This window comes from Loxodonta africana, chromosome 11 (genome assembly GCF_030014295.1).
Source record: "Loxodonta africana isolate mLoxAfr1 chromosome 11, mLoxAfr1.hap2, whole genome shotgun sequence".
Classification (NCBI taxonomy): Eukaryota; Metazoa; Chordata; class Mammalia; order Proboscidea; family Elephantidae; genus Loxodonta; species Loxodonta africana.
The window spans coordinates 33,564,596-33,587,204 of NC_087352.1; the positions used below are offsets into that span (position 1 = coordinate 33,564,596).

The 22,609-nt window shown below is 38.5% G+C and overlaps 1 protein-coding gene across 2 annotated transcripts in view; it reads right to left on the bottom strand.

Moving 5' to 3' along the window:
* Window positions 1-22,609, bottom strand: part of ZNF407 (zinc finger protein 407) — a 482,381-nt gene that overhangs the window by 33,310 nt on the left and 426,462 nt on the right. Inside the window, exon 9 of one of the 2 annotated variants that reach the window (XR_010323432.1) lies at window positions 8,489-8,584. The exons of the other annotated variant lie outside the window; for it this stretch is intronic. The gene's annotated coding sequence lies outside the window, so the exon portion shown is untranslated. The remainder of the gene's footprint in view (window positions 1-8,488; window positions 8,585-22,609) is intronic. 2 annotated transcript variants of the gene reach the window in all.

The following is a 22,609-nucleotide window of genomic DNA, read 5'->3' on the forward strand; positions in this document are numbered from 1 at the left end:
TGCTACCACTTTGGGGCCAGGAAGCTACACATCATTTTTTGCAACATCAAAAGGCATGCGTTTCTGGGATGTTGTTTGCAATGTTCTTGCTTCCTCACTCCTCACCCATTCCTGCCACCATTCATTTCTTTCTTTCCTACTAGCTCATCCCAATCTTCATATAACCCACGCAATAACCCAGGAGAACGGGCAAGCAAGACATTCTTCTTCTTGACACTAATACCTATAGATCCCATTCTACTGCGACGCCTCCCCATCACAAAATATCTCCGCTAACAGAATCCTCAGAAGTCAAGAACTGGCATTTGTAATGTATTCCACAGGCAAGTGGATGCGATGCCCATTGGTAATCAGATCCACACAGGCTCACTGGGGCTCGCTGTCTGGCTGTAACGGACAGTAGCGTTAGGCGCAGGGCATAGCAGTTGCTGTACATGCTCGTGCATGGCGGTTTCTTACTTAAAAAAAAAAAAAAAAATTACTCCATGCCTGCTGGCTGCCAGATAGCAGTAAATGCCTACCATGTTCTATTTATTGGATTTGCTTAGTAATCAATTTGTTATTGACCAGATAGGGAGTGCCATGGTCTGAGGTGCAATCTGAGGTGTCTATTTATTCCATCTGCCATATTGCACTTCAATCCACATTACATCATGATTTGCTTTGCTTTCTTATGTGAGGGGTAAAAGTACAGTAATTCTCCTTTATCCACAGGAAATACCTTTCAAGACCCCCTGTGGATGCCTGAAATGGTGGATAGTACCAAACCCTATATATACTATGTTTTGTACTATACATACGTACCTATGATAAAGTTTAATTTATAAATTAAGTGCAGTAAAAGATTGACAACAATACCTAATAACCAAATAGAACAGTTACAAGGATATACTATAATAAAAGCTGTGTGAATGTGGTCCCTGGGCGGGGCGGCACCAGATTTCATCATGTTACTCATTCAACATTTTCAGATCGCAGGTAGCTGAAACCGAGGAAAGCGGAACTGTAGATAAGAGGGGACTATTGAGACGATGAAATGGTGGGAGAATGCAAGATGGCTCTTCCTTAACATAACTCATAGCTACCTTCTGGATAGTTGTTGAAGGATGCTGTGTGTTCAAAGATGAATCCAGTTGGTTGAACTGGGTAACAACAGGGTACCAGAGGCAACGGTTTAAATAAATAGCAACGCTTTTTGCTTTTTTTTAGCCAAACTTGTTATTGGAATTGGGCGGGGGGGGGGGGCAGATACAAAATACATTAACACTAATCAGCCAAAATGGTGTGACTTGTCACTTAATTTCATGGCATAAAGTTATAAATTACATGAAGGCTGCCACAACTAATTTTTGTGGTGCTGTACTAGAGATGACAAATGAAATGTCCAAGCGGCTACAAGTGAAAAGCTTCCATCTTTCTTCCATGACTGAATATTACTTACTTTAATGATGTATAATAGCCTGCAACTACACTTAACCTGTGCATTAAACGGCAGCACAAACTGTTTACCTAGAGTTATGAAGAAGAAAACAGCAAATCAAGCAAAGCATCTAAAGTGTGCACGTTAGCCTCCCGCACGTCAACATAATTTTCCCTTGCAGATGATATATAACCCTGTCTCCAAACTGTGTTCCCTGCTACACAACAGCATTATGCTCCAAGCATCTAAGTGCCAAAGTATGTGTGATAAAGCGAGGACAAAATGCACCTAATTAATAAATCTGGAAATATTTAGAACTAAATGAATTTTGGTTTGGTTGTGAATGAAACTGAGTCTATAAAAAATAACTGTCTCATACATTCCACAGATGAGTCTAATTTTAAAAAAATCTATAAAATCCCAACAAAGAGGATAGACAAAAGAAATGATTTCACTAGCTTTTAACACATATTAAAGGACAAAGGGAACATTAAAATATACTCTTTGAATTGATGCTTACTAAATAAGCTGAAGATATGCTTAATGACTGATCAACTTCGGAAGAGATCCATATACACTTCACATGTGATACGGGCATGTGACATTCCCCGGCTTCATGATGTACAACGCCACTCAACATAGTTTCCAAGTAAGTGAAGATAAACTCTGATTATCAGGATCATGGAAAATATGATTTGACTAGTCATTATAGCTCTTGCCATCTTATCACATTAGATAAGTATGAAGAAAATATAGAAACCATACAGTTTCACTGTAAATATTAATCATAAAGTTTAATGTGATTATCTCTATGGGGGTCAGGGAAAGGGGAAGGGAAGAGGGCGCAATTTCTTATCACTCTGTTTCTTTTAAAGATGATATATCCCACGGGAAGCCATTGACAAAAAAACTAAAGACGGAAAATTCTATTCCTCGGAAGCAAGTTTTGGAGAATCTGATTAGGTCTCCTGCTGCAATGCTAGGTATTCCATTTTTGCCAAAGGGCCAGCTATTATGATTAACGTCATTTGTCTGAATCATTACTCTGCACCTTGGTTCAGCAAGCACTATGGAGATGGCACGGTAATAAATGACCGCAGGAGTCTTCCCTGCTTCGGCCTCTTTTTTATCTGCCACCTCTCCACCGTCAGCTCCATCTTTCTGAACCTCTCTGAATCCCCAAAAGGGACGGCGTGTCTATTTGTTTTCCACTAGGTTACCACTCTGTCTATTGTTGTTTGCACTAAAGGGTACAAATTCAATTCATTCTTGTGACATAAAAGCACTGATACAGTAAATTTTTTGCCCAAGAGAAAACAAAAACAAAGTTGCTGAATATATAGAACAAGATTCGAAGCACTAGCGTATAAGTGGAGATGCTTTCTGAGCAGTCTTGTTCTCTAACGCTATTTGTTTCCCATGTAGCTAGTGGTGGTGATGACACACAGCATTCAAACGTATGCTAAGCTTTCCAATTAGTATCTAGAGGGAGAACTATGACTGTGTACAGTCTGGGCACAGTGCACACCTATCTTAGTACCAAGAGGAGAGGAAAGAAGGCTGGGAGGCTATAAAGTTACTCTGTGAAAAGGTTTCAACTTTTGAACAAAAGGAAAGCAAGGTAACATTAAGTAGTTCTGGGGAGACTCTGGGAGAGAAGAAAATAGCTTGCAGTTAATAAGGAAAAAAAGGTTAAATTAGAAAAACAGAGTTGAGAGCACCCACCAAATTTAATTCTCTATGTATCAAATTCTGTATTATTTAATTCTTCATTGCCAATTCTGGGAAATGAGCATGTTATTTAAATAAGTCAATAAAACTGAACATAAACTCTGCATCGTAGTCTATTGTACATAAATGCTGCACACTGTATGGTGTGGGAAGCCCTGGATGATAACGCAGCCTTTAAGAAGCCCTTGGAGTAGGAGGTATACCAGGAAGACCTGTCTGCATGGTAGGAACGTCCACGCACAGGCATGCAGAGCACGATCCCTTGGCATCTCCTTCTATTCCACCCCCATCTACTGGAGAAAATTTCCCTGCCCTAAAATATGTAAGCACTTCATGTTTAGGGGAATTTAGGGTATGTAAGTGTAGCTGCAGAGCTTACTTAGCAGTGACTTCTCTTTGCCAAGGGTAACATGTTTTCCAAGCTAGGTTGCTAATAAGTGCCAAATGCTATAAACCCTCAAGAACATTGCCAAGTGCTCTCTCACTCTGGGTCCAAGTCTTAAAAAGTCCTTAATAGAAAATGAGCCTGAAATCCTCTAATTGACCACGATTCCTGGAACATTACCTTGTGGACAACTTTGGTTATTATGGAAATGTTCTACATTTCTGCCAGAAGTTAAGAAGTTATCACTTGAAAATCACTGGCTAATCTAGCCTGTACTAAGATGGATTTTTAATGAAAGTTTAATGAATGATAAATACTCGTTTCTTGATAAATGTTTAATTATGCCAATAATTACCAACTGCTGAAAACTACTGTTGTGTTAATAATGGCATTTAGTACACAAGCAGCTTCATGAGTCACGGTGCTGTTAAAGATCAGCCCTCCATCTGTCTAATGCAAACTAGCAAAACAAAGTCTAATTCATATTTTGATCAATTTTCTTTACACTCTAAAGACTATGAGTGTTCTTAAAAAAAAAAAATTGACCCATTTCCTCTTTTAAGAGAAATAGGTAAGGAACAGAAAAATGTGCAGAGCCATTGTAAAATCAGTTCATGCAAAAATTAAACAAAAGAACAGAAAATAAATATTGGAATATAATGACTCTATTACCTCATTGCATTACCACTTTGATATGATGGGTTTTTTTTTTCCATATTACTTAAAGCTGTTTTCATATTATTAAAAAAAAAATGACCATTATACTATGTAATAGCACAGGAAGTTGAACCTTCTTCATTAGCAAACTCAACCTGGCCTTTCCAGGTGATATATGTTATTTACAATTTGTGTTGCTACACGTGCATGGGCCTTATATGAAGGAACGGCATCCTTCAGGTCAGCACACCTATAGTTCTACAAGGTTAAACTGGCCATGAATTCATGAGGGTTTATTAATGACGGTAACTGCTAGAGGGAAGAACAAGCATTGGGGCAGAGTGGGGTTGGAGTCAAGGCTGCTCCTCATGTGGGCTTAGTAAGCTTTCAGACACGAGGCAGAATGACACAGAGACAAGGGATGCCAGGCCACCCTACCACACTGCCTTCCTGGTCCTCTTGGGATCATGCCCCTGGTGAGGTACCCTTGGCATACCTGTGGTCAGTTCCCCCGGTGAGGTACCCTTGGTGCACCACCGCAGCCCCAAACGCATACCTGACCACGGCACACAGCTAAGAGGAAGCCTGGCTGAGCTGAATATACACCTAAAGGGTTTCCTTTTCAATATCTGACCAGGCTACAGAATTTGGAGAAATCATAAACACCAGGGTAACAATTCATATTTCCTCTAATTCACATTTGAAAGCAACCCAGATTACACAGAAAATTCCCAATTATATTTTAGGCAGACTTTGTGAAATCTTTCTTTTAATAGTCTATGACGTCACCCCATCCCCCACAAAAAGGAATCATGTGAATTTCAAAATTAACTTTTCTCCCTGGAATACTTCTTTTTTTTACATAACACTTAATCAGACATATCTATTTTTAGAAGTACTTTTAAACTATGTCGTTGCTGCCATTGTTGACAAACTATGATGCTTACATGCATTTTCTACATTATCCTCGCAACTTGAATATCACACGTGCCCTTTTTCTTGTTTCTTCAAAGAAGCAGGCTTTGTTACAAGAATTTACTCTTAACTGTTATATTTTATTGCATACTTTGATTTTGAAGCTATTTCTTGCGACGACTACTGCGGCTATATGGCATTTTAAAGTATTTGTTCACTATGTGCATGTTGACAACAGTTCACACAAAATGCAGCAAACCATGGCAACAGGCAATAAACCACATGCTGAAACAGGCCAACACGGGCACAGAATGTGAGGATACCGATGAAACGAGGGCGCTGTGTGTGTGTGTGTGTGCGCGCAAGATGCACACACACGCGAACACACATGCTCTGAACTGGATCAAGAGGGCGTGGATGCCCACACATGCCATTCACGGTGACTCATCAAATCTGTGCAGTGAGGAGGGGCACACGCTTGGCCCTGAAAAATGGTTATCCACTAATAGCACTTCCTTTGTGGAGTGAGTAGAAAAAAATCCATGAGTATAATAATATGGGTATTGACAACTTTTGCCCTCTGCTACTAAACTGGACATGCCAGTGTTCTCAGGTTAACTTAAAAAGAGGATAGCCTAGCTGTATGAAACATTCATAAGAAACTGAGTGTCTGAGGGATAATAACACACTGCTCCAGACCTTTTATCTTTGAAAGGCAACAGTCTAACGTAAGTACCTTCTGCACTTTACCTTATTCATGTATGTACATGTGTGTATATATGGGTCTATAGGGGCGGACCAGGAAAACATGGCAAGAGTAAAATTTCAGCAATGGATTTTATGAGTCACAATAAAAGGAAACTGAATTATATGCATTTAGATAAAAGGGACCAGTCTTTCTTCTGATTTTTGAGATCCTAGATGTGCTAATTCTGCGGTAACTACAACAAATACACCTGAAAATGAGGCAGCAGGAACAAACCATCTGATTGGGTTTTGTGGGCAGAGAATCCAGACTTAGAGTTATTCTAACAAAACAAATTCTGATCTATAAGTAAGAAAATATAATTCACACATCATTCATACTCATAGATATGGCACTTTCTACTTATCTACTTTTAGGGGTATACACAATGTAGAGCTGGATCTGACAATGGAACTCATGGCACACAAGGCAAGGAGAATACATTCTCTTGGGGTCTCATCTTCAGGTAGAAACACTTTCTCCAGTGAGCATTCCACACCTCAAGGGCAAGCCCACATTCCGTCTTCACATCTCAGGACTCAGCAGTTTCCTATACGCTGCAGGTCAGTGTTTCTTCAAGTGTGGTTTGAGTGCCAACCGCATCAAAATCACTTGGGGTTTGGGGTCCTGCCCTAGAGTTTCTGGGGCCCAGCCTAGAAATATGCAGGTTGACAAATGTTAGTAGGTTTTATAACCACAAAAACATTTGTTGAATGACTAAACGCTCAGCATCTGATGGGCCCAGAGCTGAAGCCAGCCCAGGAGAGGCTGGAACAGATGTGACTCTTGGTCACCTTCTCAATGCTGGTGGTGAACTGCACCTCGGGTAGAATGAGGCTCTCCTCCCGTGACACTGCTCAGCTGAGGCCCCAAGGCAGGGAGGTATGGGACATGCATAAGGGAAAGCCATGGAAGTGACACCCTCACTCTGTCTCTCATAAGCAGTAAGCACAGTTGACTCTTTTTCCTTGAAATCCACTGTTGTCTGACTTCTGTTACACTGCTCCCTCTTTCTTTTCCCCCATTCCATGGGCCACCCCTCTGGCCTCCTATGCTGACTCAGTGGCCACTATCTGACCTTAAACTTCATGGCTTCTCAGGGATCTGTCTTTACACTCTTTCCCTAGGTGCCCTCCTAAATCTACTGTCTGCCCCATATCAGAGGAAGATCAAATGGCATCACCACTCACCCATGTACCCAAGCTGCTAGTAACATCCTTAAATCCACACCCACTCCCCTAGGAAGTTCTGCCAATCCCATCTCCAAAATGTCTCTTGAATCCTCCCTCTTCTGTCTCCACTGCTATAACCTTAGTTGAGACCACCTTTATCTGTGTCATTTTGATTACTGCTACCATCTCTCAACTATCCTCTCCTCCATTCTACCTCTGGTCCCTCCAACCCATTCTCTATAAAGGAGAAAAATACATATTTTAAAATTAAAATCTGATCACGGAATTCCTCTGATGAAAATCTAAAGCTCCTGCCAAGGCCTATAAGGCCCTGGCCTTTGTGGTTGGCCCCCTTTCTGACCCATAGTCCCCCTTCTTGTCTGTACTAGCCACAAGAGCCTGCTCTGTCCATCCATCTTTGAAGGTCTCTGCACCTGGAAGGCTTCCCAGCCCACCTTTCATTGAAAAGCTTCTTCCTGCTCTTCCTCGGGGAGTTTACACCTGTGAAAGGACACGCCCCCTACTCCTGTCCACATGCTCCTCATTCCCAGTGCAGACCACTGCTATCTCCGTTCATAGCAGTCATCATAATGGCCAGTTATTTTGTATTTATTTACACCTAGAATGCAGGCTTCTGGAGGGCAGGGACTGTAGTGTTCCCTGATGTAGACTTGCACTTAGTGCAGTGCCTGACCCCAGCAGGGGCTCGACAGGTGTCTGTGAATTAACGGCTGGACCATCAGCCCTACTACGTCAGGGCTGTCAGTGAGGAGCCCTGTGGGATCGTCACCTGGTTAAGCAAGAGAACCCTGCTACGATCTAGGCTCATAACACTTTCTGGAGGTGTATGCATGGCCAGTCACATGAGGCGAGTCAATGCTGTGGCTATCTGGAAAACACAGCAGCTGACTCACCATCACGTTTCAAAATAATATGCATGGATTACTGGCTCAGGCTGTCTTAGATCAAAGGGTTATTGAGTCAAGCTGTACCAGGTGGGAAGAGTTACAAATTGATTCAGTTAAACAGTTTACCCTTTTGTTCACGATTTCAAGTAGCCAATTTTATTGAAATTATCGTTACGATGATAACCATCTCTCTCCTGCTATGGTATTACTACTGGCTTCTACCCCTAACAGTGCAAAACTTTCCTTTCATTTTCTTTAGGGGGTGGGGTGAGAGCAGATAATAATCAGAAATACAAAAATGTGGACTACGATCACGGACTCAGGAGATTTTGTGATAAAGCTGCAATTCCGTGGGATTACGCCAATTGAAACTACTAACCGTTCAATATTCTAATATCCTTTTTCTAAGAGAATTAATAATGCTTCTCATTCTAATATTAAGGGACAGACTGGCTGTGAAGCTTAGCAAGACTAAAGGGAATCTTAGATAAAAACTTTTAGACACCTGTGCTGTATCACAATAGATTAAAATGTACCTTCGTTGTCCCTACTTACAGGACATTGTCGCATTTCCAGTTTGCGGAAGACAGAACTGCTCATCCTCCCCTCAGGGCCCATCTGGTTTCTGCCCAAGCTGTCTGTGAGACAACACTTGAAAGAGAGAGATGTGTTGTTTGTAGTAGATGCTGATACACTCAACACTGTGTTACTTACAACAAAATGAAAACTTTACCCATCTCCCTTGCCCTACAGGATAGTCATTCTGCAGTGAACAACACAACGAAATAAAGGACTATTTGAAGAGCATCAAATTTTTGCCAAGACCTCATTTAGGAGGCCAAAGGGGAAGATGAGATCCACTTGGTGGCATAATGACTAATTATTATGTTCAAAGAATGAAAAAGTTGCTGAAGAAATACCAGGGCATCTGCGTGGTTACAGTACTCTGAGTAATAACCAAAGCTGTGTTCGTGTTTCCGCTTATACCAAGGAAAACCTTCCAAGGAACTGCTTTTCCAAAACAAAAATTAGACCCATTCACATGCTACCTCTAGGGGAAGGGTCGTGGGGAAAAGGTGGGAAGGGAAAGGGAAAATAGTGGTTTTGAGTGCAAAGTGAAATGTTCTATACGTCGCACAGATCTGCTCCTTAAAAACCAACATGGTGCACACTCTGTGAACTGTCACATTAATAACCCTATGCTGATATTCAAATTTTCTGTCTTAAGCTAAAGAAAGATTGAATACCCTGCTGTTGTGAGGCCAAGATTGAAGAGGTGTCTCCCTGACATTGTTCAGTTTATGAAAATATATGAATGCTCAAATGTCATTGGCTTTGCGCCTCCAACAGCCTGTGGTTTTCTGAGAAATCAGTCTTTTAATCACTATGATTGAATACCTTAAGGTCGAATCCAAAGATATCAGTTAATATCTAGAAACATGCTATTTCTGCAAGTTTTGCCAAGCTGTACATATTGTGGTGCATTTTCAAGTGTTAATTTGTGCATTCCATATTGAAAATTGATCTTAAGTTTTAGCTTTTTGTCAAGCAAAAACATATGGTTACAAGCTCTATGCATTTTACGTGACGGCTGTTGAAGCTGTCACATGTGCAAACTTGATAACCGATGTGACACATGCGCAAATAATTTGCTTGTTTAGTAACAATTCAAAGATGCATTATTCATGCAAACACACATTTTTAAAAATGATCAGATGGAAATAGTCTCCATTTTGTACAACCTAGTCTGGTTGGTGTGCAAACTCAGATAAAATAAAGCTGGGAACTAAGTGGTATTAAAACAAATGCAAGAATATGGGTATTTTCAGATAATTATTGAACCAGATGGTGTTTTTTGTTAATTCTGCCATCAGTCTGAGAACTTGATGTCTTACATCTGTACTTGGTAAAATAAATTTTACCACTGACATTATTTCAGTTTTCTTAAAATATTTCAATCAACTTTAAACCAAGATTTGCAAACATCTGCCATAGTACATGCCTGAGATGAAATTATTTGAGATAGCTCTTTTAAAAATACACACTATTATGCAGACTTTTAAATTTATCACCCTTTTAACTAAATTTTCAGAATTACTAGTTTGAATGTTTAATAAAAAGTAAAATATGAGTAACATGCCACATTTGAAAGTGAACATGGTTAATAGGTCACAAAAAGTGTTGGCTCATTTGGAGAGACTATCTCAAGATTTCACACCACATTATTTCACTTTCTTGACTTAACATAGAGGGTAAAATTAAGTACATTTATTTCTGTATCCTTTAGGTAAATTGTCTATGTGGCCTGATTAAAGGATAGGATTATTTTATGAATTAATGAAAAGACACAATAAGGGAATCTTAGCTGCAAGTTATCAGCCCTAATAGAATTCTTCCTAATCATTACCGCTCAAGTCCTATATCCTATTAACAAATGATCATAGTTTTAAATACATACTTGAAAGCAGCATATGAAGGACCCAACTGGGAGTTCTTGAAAACAGAATTTGAACACAAAAACTCTCCAAATGGCTTTCTGCCTTAAGGTAACGTTCTTATTAACGGCTACAAACAAAACCATATTTTCAAACTTAATTGTCAATTTGTACCTTCTGTTGAACTATAGTTCTAGAATAGACTGGATTTATGTAATAGTCGGAAACCCTGGTGGCGTAGTGGTTAAGTGCTATGGCTGCTAACCAAAGGTCGGCAGTTCAAATCCACCAGGTGCCCCTTGGAAACTCTGTGGGACAGTTCTACTCTGTCTTATAGGGTCGGTAAGAGTCGAAATTGACTCGAAGGCAGTGGGTGGCAGTGGGATATAATAGTCTTCAACTTCCCAGTTAGAATGTTAATTTCGGGTGGAAGGTTTGAGATTCCTAACCTTCCGCTTTCTTTCCTTTTCCCCCAACCCAGACCTCTTAAACAAACAAACAAAAAGATTGGCTCAATCATTTAACATGTCATTGTTGTTAGGTGCCATTGAGTCAGTTCCGATTCATAGTGACCCTACAGGACAGAGCAGAATTGCTCCATAGGGTTTCCAATGAGTGGCTGGTGGATTTGAACCGCCAACATTTTGGTTGGCAGCTGAGCTCTTAACCGCTACACCACCAGGGCTCCAATTTAACATAGTGCTTTCCAAACACAAGGTGCTCAAGATACTTTGCAAAACTGACTGAAAACAAACAAACAAACAAACAAAAACTAGTATCTTCATTGTTGGGACAGTTGGCAAAATTTGCAAACGGTGTATTGTGTCACTGGTGGTTTCTGACCTGGATGGTTATATTGTGGTTACACAGGGAAGTAGCCTTCTTTGGGGGGAAATCTACACAGGAGTACATAGGGACAACAGCACAAGCCTTCGACTTTCTCTCCAGTGGTTCAGACAAAGATTCATCATATAGGGGAGGGTGATGAAGCAAACACAGTGAGACGTCATCTGATGGGGCATCGGGGTGAGGAGGATATGGCTGTTCTTTGTGCTACTGTTTTGCAATGTTTCCCTAAGTTTGAAGTTATTTAAAAAAAAAAAAAAATTATTATTACGTGAAAAAAAAAAGTCCTAGTATCTTAACTATGATAACTAATTTCGAAGTATTCCAACTGCATAAAACAGTGTACTGTATAAAAAAAAAAAAAAAACAACTGTATAGTATATATAAAAAAAAGCTAAATGTAACCAAATAAAGTTTGCCATTTGAAAGTAGGTTCTATTTAATCAGTGTAGGCTGGGGACTAAAGTAGTTTATACTAGCAACACAGGCTTTCAAATAGGTGCTCAGATAGCTACAATAGTTGACAACTTTTTTACACTTACAATTCTTTAGCCGTGAGCACCTCTGAATCACTTATATTCCAGAGGGCTCTTATCATAGAAGGAATGTTGACCAAAAAGGTTGCTCTGAGGGAAGGCGGTCAGTCTGGGGAAGTGCTCAGGAAGTCAGAATCAAAGGGCTCCAAACACTCAGTTGATTAGCTAATTTTACTCAGACAGGGTGTTATTAAAATTTGCTACCACTAATTATAATGCAATAATACTTAATGGTAGCAAATTAATAATTCAAGGCTTATTATATGCTGTTGCAAAGTGGTTACTTTTACACGCATTATTTTACTCCTATAATCTTAGGTGGTACATGCTAGTGTTATCCTCATTTTATAGATGAGTACATTCACGTTTAGAGAGGTTAAGCCATTGCCCTCATTCAGAATGTAAATCTTGGTCTGCTCACTTCCTGAGGCAGTGCTCTGAACCGCTCTGCAATATGGCCCCCAAGGATGCATGGCAGTCAAGGTGAACGCACCCAGGTTATCACCTTACCCTAACTTGTGACATTTAGGCCAGTTATAATGAATGACACCACGGAAACTTCTTTTACTCACTTGTCAAAGGATAAAAAAATGTTAAGGTCCTTAATTCATATACTCAAGTTGTCCTCCAAAAAACTCCAAACCAATTAATACTATTACCCAGAGTAGACGCATATTACACCAAGCTGTTTATATATTATGTATATTTTTAATCTGTGCTACTTTTATAGAAAAAAGTATATAATTATTTTTAAAAGAAATTTGCATTTGTTTAATTACTAGAAATGTTAAACACTTTTGTAGATGTTTATAAGTTTTATTTTCTATTTTATGATTGCTCTATTCATCTCTTATCTTTTATATATTTATTGATTGTTTTTCCTATTGATTTGCATGAGCTCTTTATATAAAAAGATATAAAATTTTTTATGTGTTATACAATAAAGAGTTTTCTCAATCTTCTTGTTGCCTTTTTAGTTGGGTAACTTTTGACATAGAATACTCAAAGCCTTTGGCTCAGTGTCTATATGAAGTGAATGCTCAATAAATGGTGCCCCCTCTTCCTTGCACCCCTTTGGGAGCAAGGCAGAATGAAGAAAACTAAAGATACAAGGGAAAGATTAGTCCAAAGGACTAATGGACCACATCTACCACGGCTACCACCACTGACTGCGCTGACAGGGATCACAATAGAGGGTCTTGGACAGAGCTGGAGAAAACTGTAGAACAAAATTCTAACTCAAAAAGAAAAGACCAGACTTGCTGGCCTGACAGAGACTAGAGAAACCCTGAGAGTATGGCCTTCAGACACCCTTTCAGTTCAGTAATGAGGTCACAACTGAGGTTCACCCCTCAGCCAAAGATTCAACAGGCCAGTGGAACAAAACAAGACTAACGAGGTGTACCAGCCCTGGGGCAGGGACTGGAAAGCAGGAGGGAAAAGGAAAGCTGGTAACAGGGAGCCCAGGGTTGAGAAGGGAGAGTGTTGACATGTTGTAGGATTGTTAACCAACGTCACAGAACAATGTGTGTACTGTTTGATGAAAAACTAGTTTGTTCTGTAAACCTTCATCTAAACTACAATAAAAAATAAATGGTGCCCCACAGATCCCCGTTCTCCACCCATACCGCACTGGCTGGAGTATTGTAGCTTTATTTTAATATCTTGTAACTTTTGTTCCCATCTTCCCTGATTCCTTTGCTCCTATTTTATTAGAATTAATTTCATATATGAATTAGATCAGGAAGAAACACTGTCTTACTGTTCTGAAACACCAATTTTTCAATTCTTCTTGTACACTTAGGAGTAAAAACATTTAGTTTTTCAAACACAGGAAAAATTTTTTAAAAAATGGGTATGGGCAATGTTCTCTATTTTATATAATTTTTTGTTAGAACTGTGAATGGGATTTTTCCTACACTATTTTTCTAATTGGTTATAGCTACAAAAAAAAAATTTTTTTTTTTACAATATAGGTATGCTATTATTTTTTGTATATTTACTTTGCATTCAGCCATTTTATTGAGTTTGTAAACTGAGAATTCTCTATGCATAGAATAATTTAAGGGCAAATAAATAACTTTTCTCTTTGCAATAGCTATACCCACTTACTTTGGTTTTGATTTTATTTTTTATTTATCAGAACTTACAGACTACTTAAACAATAATGATGGCAGCATGCTGTCATGGATTGAATTGTGTCCTCCCAAAACATATGTCACCTTGGCTAGGCCATCATTCTCAGTAGTCTGGCAGTTATGTAATGATTTGATCATCCCCCATGATGTGATCTGATGTGATCAGTCAATCAGTTGTAAGGGGATTAGGGTAGGGTGGAATACCCTTACTTAGGTCACAACCCTGATCTGATGTGAGAAGGGTTTTCCTGGTGTATAGCCTGCATCACCTTTTATTTTACAAGAGATAAAAGGAGAGAAAAGTGAGCAGAAAGGGAGGGACCTCATTATCACCAAGGAAGAACATCCAGGAGCAGTGTGGGTCCCTTGAACCCAGAGTCCCTGTGCTGAGAACATACTAGACCCAGGGGAAGATTGAGGCAAGGACCTTCCCCCAAGGCCGACAGAGACAAAGCCTTCTCCTAGATCTGGTATGCTGAATTTGGACTTCTCCCTACTAAACCATGAGATAATAAATTTCTGTTTGTTAAAGCCATCCATTTGTAGTATTTCTGTTACAGAAGCACTAGATAACTAAGATACATGCAATCTTGTTTTGTCCTTGATTTTAATTGGAATGTTCTAGAACACTTAATCGCGCTCATGTGGAACCTGTACATAGACCAAGTGGGAGTATTTGAACACAACAAAGGGATACTGCATAGTTCAGAATGAGGAAAAGTATGCATCAGGGCTGTAACCTTTCACCATACTTATTCAACCCGTATGTTGAGCAAATAATCTAAGAAACTGGACTATATGAAGAAGAGTGTGGCATCAGGATTTGAGGAAGACTCATTAATAATATGTGATATGCAGATGACACAATCTTGCTTGCTGAAAGTGAAGAGGAAGCACTTACTGATGAAGATCAAAGACTACAGCCTTCAGTATGGATTACATCTTAACATTAAGAAAACAAAAATCCTCACAACTGTGCCAATAAGGAACATCATGAAAAAAAGAGAAACGACTGAAGTTGTCCAGGATATTATTTTACTCAGTTACTTGGATCCACAATCAAAGCCCATGGAAGCAGCAGTCAAGAAATCAAATCATGTATTGCATTGGGTGAATCTGCTGCAAAAGACCTCTTTAAAGTGTTAAAAAGCAAAGGTGTCATCTTGAGGACTAAGGTGCGCCTGACCCAAACCAGGGTATTCAGTCACGTCATATATATGCAAAACCTGGACAATGGACAAGGAAGGACATAGAAGAATTGACACCTTTGAATTATGGAGTTGGTCAAGAATACTGAATATACCATGGACTGCCAGAAGAATGAACAAATCTGTCCTGAAAGAAGTACAGCTAGAATGCTCCTTAGAAGTGTGGATGGCAAGACTTTGTCTCATGTACTTTGGACATGTTGTCAAGAGTGATCAGTCCCTGGAAAAGGATATCATGCTTGGTAAAGTGGTAGGTTAGCATAGAAGAAGACTCTCAATGAGATGGACTGACACAGTGGCTGCAACAATGGGCTCAAACACAGCAATGATTGTGAGGATGGCGCAGGACAGTGTTTCCTTCCATTATATACAGGGTCACTATGAGTTGGAACTGACTCAATGGCTCCTAACTACAACAATGATAAGTTTTCTCTCTGCAATAGCTATACCCACTTACTTTGGTTTTAATTTTATTTATTAACCAGAACTTAGAGACTATTTAAGCAATAATGATGGTAGCATGCAATCTGGCTTTGTTCTTGATTGTAATAGGAATGTTTCATATTACCATTTTGAGTAATGTTGGCAGTTGATCTACACCAAACAAAGGGAGTCATTTTCTCTTTCTGACAGGGTTCCTTGTCTTTACTAACATCTCACCTTTATTTTATATTATTTATATATATATTATTTAATTTTAGATGTTCTTTTTGTAAGTTACTTTGCTTTTTTGTGGGATAAAAAATATACAAAGATATGCATTTTGTTTAATTTTTAGAGCCATTAGAAAATGGTTTTAATTTAACAAATGCCTTTCTGGGGGGCATCTTTGGAGGTAATGATTTGATTTTCTTATTTTACCTACTGATACACGTGAGGGATTTTCTAATACTCTGTAGCCTTGTATATTTTGCTCCATTGAGAACCTTCAGGTCTTTATTCCTAAGTGAGTTCAAAGACACAGGTACCTGAGAGAGGAACAGAGTATATTTCAAGAATTATTACACAGGAGGGCACACAAAGACTCTTGGATCAAACTTTAGCCCTGACGTTTTTCAGCTTTCAAAAACTGCAAATGCCACGTCATATAAAACTTCGCAGAACATTATTCACCATTTCATCGATAATTTTAAAATTTGCCAGCCTTACACTACATAGGTTATTCTCTTTAAGCATTATCTTTTTAGCAATTGCTATAGTAGATTTTTCATTTTAAGTTTTTTCTTGATCAGGTTTGCCTAATTTCTACCCCAGTTCTCCTGGATAAGTTAATTTTTGTTTTTCTGCTTTCTGTGTCATTTATTTCTGCACTTAGTTCATTATTTTATTGCTCCTGCTTTTTTGGTTATGCCTTTTTTGAATTGTTAGCCTAAATCATACTTTTAACCTCTTTCATTTTCATTTACAAAAACACTTAAGACGGTGAACTTATTTCTGATTTCAACTTCAGTCAAGTCCTATAGGTTCTAATGTCATATTTTGCTTGCCATTACTTTTAAAATAGTCTGTAACTGCATTCTTGATTTGCTTTTTTCCCTTTTATGAGAACACAGTTTAATAAATTAATAGTGTTTGAGTTTTTTCCTGTATAAATCTGTACTGCTTATTGTACTGCAAACAGAGAATGTGACTTAGTAATTCTTGGCTTTTTAAATGCAGTGAGTTATTCCTTTAAGGCAAAGTATAAGGTCCATACATTTCCACAGATACTTGATCATAAAGTTAATGCTGTGTTTAGACAATACCAAGTTAAATGTATCTCTAATAATTCCTACATATTAGTTATACTGTCCAAATACTACACTTGTTTTTCTTCTCTGTGATTTATCAGAGACTGATTGCTATGGATTAAACTTTCCCACCTCAACTGTGTTTACAGCATCTTTCTTTTGAATTTTAACTACACGTTGCCTAGGGGACCTTTTGTAGGCTATTCAATACGTTCTATAACGTTACATCTTCATATATTCATTAGTCATCATAACGTTAATACAGCCCTATCTCATGCCAGACACTTTTCTCGCTCTGGTGCAGCAGCGGACAATCCCTGTCCTTACGAAGCTCCTACTTTAGAGGAGAGGAAAATTATACAAATTAGGTGAGTAAGGTATAAAGTGTTTCTCTGATATTTCAGATATATTTTGAAGACTAGACAAGAGCATTTGCTACAGCCTAGATATGGATCCATTCCATTCTTTACAAATGAAGTATTCCGTACCAATGTGACTTCATTAATCATCGTTTAATCACCTTGAGGAATGGCATGGTCTGAAACGTGGGGGAAGTAGCAGTCAGAGAGGGCTGGAATTTTAATAGGGTGGTCAGAAAAGGACAATAAAAATGCGACATTCAGCAAAGACTTGATACTGGTGAGGGAACAAACCACATGGACATCTACAGCAGTAAGTGCAAAGGCCCTGGGGTGGGAGCAGATCTAGAAAGGAGGCCACTGTGGTTAGAACAGAGTGTTTGGGGGGAACAGCAGGAGATGAGGCCTAGGAGGCCACATTAACAAAAACACCAAACCATACCCGTTGCCGTAGAGTCGATTCTGACTTATAGTAACCCTAGAGGACAGAGTAGAACTACCCCCTAGAGTTTACAAAGAGCAGCTGATGGATTCGAACTGCCAATCTTTTGGTTAGCAGTCGAGCTCTTAACCACCCAGGGCCAGGGTGGCCACATTAGGTACTGTAAAACATTTGGCTTTTTTCCAAGTGAAATGATAAGCCACTGAAGAAGGCTTTTGAGCAGAAAAGAAACATCAACTGACTTATGTTCTAGAACTGCACTGTGCAATATAGTAGCTGCTAGCAACATGTGGTTAGTTTAGCTTAAATTAATTAAAGTTTAATTAAGTTTAGTTATTTAAAAAATGAAATTAAATTAGAAATTCAGTTCCTTGTTTATATTAGCCACATTTCAGGTGTTCAATAGTCACCTGTGGCTATTGACTAGCATTGGACAGAACAGAGATAGAACAGCCTCTGCATCACAGAAGCTCCCAGTGGACAGTGCTGCTATGGGAGGATCTCTCTGGCTGCTGAACAGAAAACAGGTGGTAACAGAGCAAGGGCGGAAGCAGGGAGGCTGACGAGAGGCTGCTGACAGAGGTGGTGGTAGCTGGACCAGAGCGTAGTAGCGGAAGAAGGGAAGAGTGATCAGATTTCAATAGATTTTGAAGACTAGCCAAAAGTTTTTGCTGACAGCCTGGATACGGACCTGTTCAGTTCTTTAAAAATGAAGTATTCCGCACCAATCTGATTTCATCACTCACCATTTAATCACCTTGAGGAATAGCATACATTGGGTGGTTGATGAATGGTACTGACATCTTGGCTACTCCATGCAAAATGTAGAAAAATTCAGTCCTATCATCATTTTCCCCTAAAATACGTGACTCTCTAATCCCTCTAAAAGGCAAGGATCATGTAGGAACTGGAAAAAAATTTTTTTTTCAAACTTTCCTTAAGCCTACTCATAGCACATGAACCCTAAAAACTGAGCAAGTTTACAAAGTATCTTTCTAGCAAGTATAGCAAATATGGGTGAAGTGATCATAGCTACTTAATTAAGTGAATACTATATCTGAAAAGTACTCTGTAACCTGCAAAGTCCTTCACAAATGCTTGTTACTATCTGCCTTAATTAGTACCAGCAATTACAAATTACTTATATATTATTTTACTGAGATCTCAGACAAAACTTTACACTTTCCCATGGCATATACACTTGGTACATAGCAGATGCTTGGTGAATAGTTGCTGAAAGACAAAAACGAATGAACCGATTCCTGCTACCAGTTTTGGATCCTAACATTAGGAACAGGCTCTATAGGCTTTGCCCCATCTCTAGGTGGCAGAAACCTTAGGGACAGTGGCTTTGCCTGAGACCCGGGGAACGAATGGAAGCTAAAGCAAAATTTCTCTTATTTGGCTTCAGGGCAACCGTCGTAACAGGGGCTACAAACGTGACTACTCCTCCTCTGTCTTCGACTATTCTGACGTGCTTTGACAAGATGCAGGTGTGTTAACAGCAGTAGTACTAGCTAAAAGATGCTAGGATGAAAGTCGGTATCGTTATAAAAAGAGCCCTGGTGGTGCAGTGGCTAAGAGCTACGGCTGCTAACAGAAAACAGGTCAGCAGTTTGAATCCAGCAGCCACTCCCTGGAAACCCTATGGGGCAGTTCTGCTCTGTCCTATAGGGTCATCACTAGGAGTGGAAAGTGACTTGATGGCAACAGGTTTGGTTTTGGTTAATCATTATAAAGGAAGTTTTAGGAAGGAAAATCATAAATAGAAGACAAAAATGTAATTTTATTATAACTGGGCCAAGGGAAGCTCATAGAATTAAAATTACTCACAATTATAACAGACAGTTCAATCTTTATTAACAACATCCTTATCCTAAATTCTGTGTCTTTGATGGGACCAGTTGGAAACTAGTGAGTATAACATGATCAATTTTAGTATGTTATTAAACATCACCTGCAATGTAAGAAAAATCACCTCAAATATGAGTCAGAGTATATGTATCTGGGGAGTTCAATATGGCACCAGCTGAACTTACATCTGAAATGTACCCTATAATAAGCTCATTATAATAGCAGTAATAATGTTAATCGCTGAAGCAGGAGTAAAAATTGTGATGATTCTAAACAGGGAAATCAGTTGAAACTACACAGTGTTTTAAATAAGAGTTCAAAATAATATGCAATTGGTACACTACACTGAAGTAATTTTAAGAAGTTAGAAGTTCTTCCCAAATAAGGGAATGAGAAAACCAAGATTCCAAAGTGGCTGAACCAGGAACAGATCACAGTGTTTGACTCACTGGGCAGAGCTGCCACTCTGTATGTTGAAGTAAGTGATCACTTATTAACGTTCATAAATAAATATGTGGCTTTTAATATGTGTCCTTATATGGGATTTCTGACACTCCTCACTGCTCACAATCAGGATATAAAAATCCATTTATAATTATAATATAAGGATTTAAATTAGTATCTGACCATTTTTATATTGCTAAAAAAATTTTTTTTGAGTTGACAAATAAGGCTTTTTAAAATACATGTAGCCAAGATACCATTAAAAGTTATAAAACTCTAACAATTGCTTTCATTTCTATCTCCCTCCGATTACCCTGATAGCTGAAACATCTCAAGAAGTTCAAAATCTGTAAAGCCTGTCACATTAGAGAAACATGTCTCCTTAAACTAAATGTGAAATTCCAGTAATTGAAGTGATAAATCTCGTGTTTTTTGCCTGGTGCTTTTGATGAGAGCTATAGTAGTAAATTAGGAAATATTCTCAGCTGCTATATCATGGTAAAAGCCTTTCCATTATCTCTTGTCAGTCACCAGGGACGGCAAATAACTAAGGTGTCAATCTAGCCAGGAAGCCTAAAGTTCTGTGAATGATCAATAAAGAAACAAAACATAAACTCTCCATTATCTTCATATAATTCTTAAGACAACTCTGAGCTGTTTGCTTTCCCTGTACCGCAGCACATCTCATTTATTCAGAAGCAGACTGGAGATCTTGGAATATTTCACTTTTTTATTGCTAGTGATGTGTCACCTTGTTTTCAGATGGTATATGAGCGCTACATTTCAATAAGTAGAAGCATCTATATGCCTTGGCTGTGGAAGGTAAATTTACACATGATACAGGCTTAATTAAATTACTAATAACTACTATGCCCATTTGGTTATTGATTTTTTCAGCTAAAATATCTACTGCCTTATATTTCTATTTTAGAAGTCTATTGTTTTGCTGTTCCTCAGATCACACAAAAATACCCCAGAAGTTATAACCTTTCCGTATTATTCTAATAACAGTAAAAACAATCAGCAAACATTACTATTCTCTCCTGAATCAGTCTGCTTATACAACACATAGGGGAAAGAAATATATAATCTATTGTTCAAATTAAAACAATTCATTCAGGCACCATCAACTTCCATTGTAGAATGTTTGTCTCGGTTCTTGAAACTAGGTAACAGGATGTATGTTTCTTAAATTACTATGAAATTTTCAACTGACTGGTGTGGAATAGCTATGATTGTGGAAGTATCACATCGCAAAGCTGACTTTCTATTCATCCGCACAGTTCTATTCAATTCTTAGATGTTTTAAAGGGGGAAAATGCTGTAGCAATACAGATAAATTATTTTCAAGTTTTACTTTCAATTTGGATACAAAACAAGTAAAGTACTTGAAATGCCAATGAAAAAGATTAATGGAGACCAAATAACTCATGTCTCTTACCTTACACATTAAACTGCATTTATCACATATCTTGTTTTGGTTGATGGCTTAAAAAATGTTCAAAGGAAGTAAGAATCTAACCACTTAAGAGGATAAGTGGCAAAATCTGAGGAATCATTTATCTGGAATGATATGCCCTGATTTGGGTAAGAGTGTGCAGTTGTGTGCATCTTTATTAAAAGCAAATTCAGAATTACTTGGAGGAAGATAAAAGAACAAAAAAAAGAAGGAAGAAAATGTCTTGACCTTCAAGAAGAGAGTAGAGATGACTTGGGTTTGAAGAAATTAAAATGGGGGTATTTAGTGTCAGCCAGAAGCTGAGAAAAGCACAATGGACAGTCTTTGAATGCAAGGAACATTCAAAGGTTATGTACTTGGAATACCAAACCCCATAAAAGTTAAACTGGTAACCAGGTACTCAATGGGCGCATCGAAGTTTTCATTTCTTAATATCCTTGGATCTCAAAGTAAAAAGCTTACCTACTTTCTTCAGAAAAGTTCACTTTAAAATACTAAATAAAGACGAACGCTGGGTGAAAGCATTTTGATTAGTCTAAAATTGGTTTTTTCTCCTCGCTTACATCCTAAATAAGCTACTCCACAGGCACCTCTACTCATCTGGTAGCAGTTACATAAAGTTCAAGGTTTTTTCTTAGGAAATATAAAAGCTTCTACGGGATGTGATCGGCAGTCTAAAGTCGTTCTGGCACTTTCTGGTACTTTCCAGTACTGAAAAAACTTTCTCAAGAACTCAAGCTAAACGGAAATCGTACTCAATGCATTCACATACTGGACCTAAAAAGAGTCAGTTTAATGTTAATATTCTGGATGTCATCTTATCTGAAACTATAAAAGGCAAAAGTCAAGAAAACAGGGCAGAGAAAGATATAAGGCAAACAGTATTTCAAATGCCAGCAGGGTCACCCACGGTGGATAGATTTCAGCAGTGCTTTAAAAAAAAAAAAAATTAAAAAAAATTTTTTTTTTTGGCTAAGAAAGACTAGGAAGAAAGGCCCGGCAACTTCTAAAAATTAGTTAATGAAAACCGTATGGATCACAACAGAATACTGTCCAGTATAATGCTGGAAGATAAGTCCTCCAGGTTGGAAGGCACTACACAATTGCCACAACAATAGACTCAAACATACCAACAATCATGAAGATGGAGCAGCACTAGGCAACGTTTCCGTCTATTATTTATAAGGTCACTATGAGCTGGAGCTGAGTTGATGGCAACTAAAAA